The sequence below is a fragment of the Amblyomma mixtum genome, chromosome 1 (genome assembly GCF_055824585.1).
Source record: "Amblyomma mixtum isolate Tamu chromosome 1, ASM5582458v1, whole genome shotgun sequence".
In the NCBI taxonomy this organism is placed as follows: Eukaryota; Metazoa; Arthropoda; class Arachnida; order Ixodida; family Ixodidae; genus Amblyomma; species Amblyomma mixtum.
Window position 1 is genome coordinate 98,746,281 of NC_143012.1, and position 4,715 is coordinate 98,750,995.

The following is a 4,715-nucleotide window of genomic DNA, read 5'->3' on the forward strand; positions in this document are numbered from 1 at the left end:
CAACCAAAAAATTTAGTCCGGTTTCTTTTGGGTACCCCATCGTACACGAAAAGCTGGATAGACGTCACACTGGTGTCGCCACCTTTGGCGTTGGCGGTGACCCAGTGGGAGGTGTCCGATACACTAACATTTTCGGAACACAAACATATCATCGTTCACTTCGGATCCGCGGCTGCGTCGAGCCAGGAGAGGCGCCTCACGCACCGCGGTACATCAAGATTGCTAAATGCGCTAGCCTCTTCATTCTTCACAGCAGTGGTCGGTGCGGACCTGGCTTCGTCATCCTCATTAGAACACGTCGTCACAAAATTCTACATGATATACGAGCGCCTCAGGCACAAACACTCCTCCACACGTCCAGCTCCACGTACATCATCGGACACAACACAATGGTGGACGCCAGAGTTGACTGCCGAGCGCTCCAAAGTCAGAGCCATGCGTCGCCGATACCAGCGCACTACAGGTCCTACACTCCGCCAATATTTCACCACAGAATACTATCACGCACTCAGAACATATCGAAACAACATTGCAGCCGCCCGCGACGCACACATTCGAACCATAGCACAACAATCACTAAGATCGACAATATACGGTCGTTCATTTCAGTCCGCCTTTTCGAAACTACGATCACCAGCCGTGCTGCCACCCATTCGCAGGCGCGACGGTGAATTCACATCAACAAACGAAACAGCTCAACTATTACTCGACACACAAACAGCAACAGACGACACATCACAAGATGACAACGATCACACACGCATACGGGCGGCTGCGTCGGCATCAGACTTGGGGGGGCCGATGACCCACCGTTCTCCGTTGGAGAGATAACTCTGGCCGTCGGCCGGTTGCGCCAGGGCGCGGTGTCGGGGCTAGACGGATTAACGGTTAGGGTTGTTCGGGCCCTCTGGGACATGCGTCCTCACTTCATTACGTTCATATTTAATGAGGCCTTCAAATTGGGTCACTTTTCAACGGTCTGGCGACGGGGGAGAATAGTCTTTCTCCCCAAGCCCGGTAGACCACCCGATTTGCCTCACTCATACCGTCCCATGGTCATGAACTTGACGCTGGGCAAAGTGCTGGAGCGCTTGCTCTACGGTCGATTGTAACACTTCCTCGCACGAGAGAACCTCCTTCACACCAACCAATTCGGATTTACGAAACAGCGAGGAGCGGTGAATTGACCTAACGCTCTCGTCACCAAAATTAGAGGGTACAGGACAGACGGCCTCCACGCACTGATCGTTTCAATCGATTATCGTGGGGCTTTCGACAGCGTTTGGCACCCCGTGGTCCTGGCTTCACACTAGGCCATTGACGATGCCCGAGAAATCTCTGTGCGCTGCGGTCTTTTCTATCCGACCGCGAGGTGGTGTCCCGCTGCAGAGCGGGCGACGCGGTTGCGCGTCCCACCCTGGGAAGTCCACAGGGTTCTCCGCTGTCGCCCCTGCTTTGGAACATCGTGGTGCGTGGATTACTCGAGCAGCCGATGCCAGAGGGTGTGTCGCTCCAGGCGTACGCGGACGACGTTGTCGTTCATGTGCCTGGTCCGTCCAGGAGGGTCCTACAGGACTTGGCGGAGGATGCACTCGGCCGGGTGGCGACGTGGGCGCGAGCGGCGAGGGTTAGCATTAGTGCGGAGAAGACGGTTTGCCTCCTTGTCTCCCCTCCCAGGGGAGGCATGGGGCGCACTCCTCCCGCCGTTCGTCTTGGCGGCACGGTTCTGAAATTCAGGCCTGCCGTCAGGATACTCGGAGTCTTCGACCGCACCCTCTCGTTTTTGGCACACGGCGACCACCTCAAGGAGCGTGCCGAGCTGCTTGCCGCGCGCCTCGAGACCTTTCTGCGGTTGAGTGGCGCACCGGAACCGGCCCAGCTCAGAGAGCTCTACCAGCAGGTTGTTTTGCCCGCCCTCTCCTATGCTTCCCCCGTTTGGTGGACTGAGTGTCCCCACTCGGGTCTGCGAGCCCGGCTAGTGTCTGCGCAGCGGGCCCCGCTAATGGCGTTGGCGGGGGCCTACTCCACCACTAGCACTAGGGCTCTGTAGATTCTTTTGCACGCAGCCCCGCTCCAGTTCGACCTCGACAGGTTGAACGCGGAGTTTAGGCTCTTTGTGCTTCGATTAGATACAACATTCGGACAAAATTCCTTTTGTGCATTGGATGTGGCGCGGCCGTTTGATGATGCGCTCCAGCATCCGTCGGAGGTGCTTTCGTTTGGGTACGTCCGTTTGGACGTGGCGGCGGCGGAAGCGGCGGCGCCGTCTCCGGTGTTCCACGTCTACACGGGATGGGTGTCCGCTCCCACTCGAATGGAAAACATCCCTTGTAACGTTCATCCCCAAAGCAGGTAAAGCCGTGACTACGGACAACTTGAGACCCATCTCATTAACCTCGTGTGTGGGAAAGCTCATGGAGACGATGGTTCGGGATCGCCTCTCTCCATACATGGAGGGTAAGGGCCTCTTTGCAGACACTATGTTCGGGTTCCGCCCGCACATGTCTGCACAGGATGTCCTACTCCAACTACACAGGGACATAATACGACCCACAGCCATGCAACAAAACGACAAGGCCATTCTCGCCCTCGATCTTAAGGGGGCGTTTGACAATGTTAAACATGCCACCATACTCTCTAACTTGAACACCACTAACTGCGGGGCGAAGGTCTTCGCCTATGTCAGAGACTTCCTCTCTGCGCGTCAGGCACTCCTCCGGATCGAGGACGAGGAGTACGGCCCGTACTCTATGGGTACACGAGGTACACCACAGGGGGCGGTGTTATCACCGCTCCTTTTCAACATCGCCATGATGCACCTGCCCGGCCGACTGGCTCAGGTAGATGGCATAAAACACGCACTCTACGCAGACGACATTACAATCTGGACCACCGAGGGGAGCCTTGGGGAGATAGAGGACCGCCTTCAGCAGGCCGCCACCATAGTCGAAGCATATGCTGCCGACTGTGGTCTCCAATGTGCTCCCGCCAAATCAGAGCTTCTACACGTCAGGACAAACCACAAGGACAACACGTCTCTACACATATCTCTGTCAGGCGGTCCCATCAGAGAAGTGGCGGAGCTCCGGATCCTGGGTCTGTTCATCAATAACAAACTTAGGCCGGACTCTACTATAGCGAAACTCAAGAGCATAGGTGAACAGGTAGGGCGCATGATCCGCCGTGTTTCCAACAAGCGGGGTGGTCTGCGGGGCAGGGACGCGCTACGGCTCGCCTATGCCTTCGTGACCAGCCGGATCCTCTACGCCGTGCCGTACCTACGCACCACCAAACAACAAGACGAGCGCATTGACGCCATCATCAGGAAGGCAACAAAGCGAGCACTGGACACTCCGGTGGCTACCTCCAACGCCAAACTGAAGGCGTTGGGAGTGGTAAACTCCTATCAGGAGTTGCGGGAGGCCCACCTCGTGAACCAATATACGCGGCTATCGCAGACGGTGCCTGGGCGCCGCCTGCTAAACCGCTTACACATCCAACACACATGCATACCAGAGGGGACGGAGAACATCCCGGTGCTGTGGCGCCACATGCTCTTGGTCGCTCCGCTCCCGCGTAACATGGACATGGCTTCACATGAAGGCAGACGACAAGCGCGGGTTCGCACGCTTGAGAGGCAATATGGGTATAAAGAGGGCGTCTATTACGTGGACATCACAGGGCCGTCGCCCGCAGGATTCTTCACGGCTGCCGTAGTCCACCGGGAAATGAATGTCGATGGGCTATCTTTTCGGGCCCCAAATTCAACACGAGCGGAGGAAGTCGCAATAGCTCTCGCTGCCGCCGATCCAAAATCGAAAACGGTTATTACAGACTCTCGCCGGGCCTGTGAACATTATCTTGCAGGCGAAATATCACCTCTGGCCTCGCAAATTCTAAGACGCGCTCTCGCCGATCCAACTCGCACAAAAGTGATCTGGGCTCCTGGCCACCAGGGTCTACGAGGCAATGAGGCCGCTGATGCGGCCGCCCGAGCGCTCACACACCGGGCTCCTCATCCTAGCTCTCATGGCTCAGAAGCTCATAAACCGCTTCTGCGGTTCCGCGAAATCCTAATTTATTATTGCGACAGCCACCGTCTCTACCCGGCACCTGCCAAGGGGCTGAGTAAGGCGGAGGAGCGAACTCTGCGGCGCCTGCAGACAGGAACCCTTCTCTGTCCTGCAATAGCAAAACACTTCGATCCGAACACAGATGGGCGCTGCCCGCACTGTGGAGAGATCTGCGATATCTTTCACATGGTGTGGGCATGTACTCAGAATCCTCACCTTCCCCCCTCCCCCACCCCCACCCGAGAGGCATGGGAGACTGCCCTCCTCAACTGCTCCACACTGGAGTCCCAAAGGGCTCTGGTCAAGCGGGCGCGAGACGGGGCCTCGTCATGCGGTGTCCCGGACTAAGGATACCGACCATGCAGCAGGGTTTTTTTTTTTTTTTTAACCCTCAAGCTCTCTTGATTAAAGTTTTTCACCACCACCACCACCTCGCGGTTCTCCACCTGCTGCGAGGTGGGGCTGGTCTCATGGCCCTTCGATTTCGCCATCTACCACCCTGCGACTTCGGGGCTGCCCTCGGCCGCCCCGTTCACGATCCGGGACTGCACCAACGAGTTCTTGGTGAGCCGCCAGCGGGTTTTTGACCGCGTTTCCGCGACCCGGGACATAGCCGCGGCCGCCCTTGGCTGCGGTCGAGGA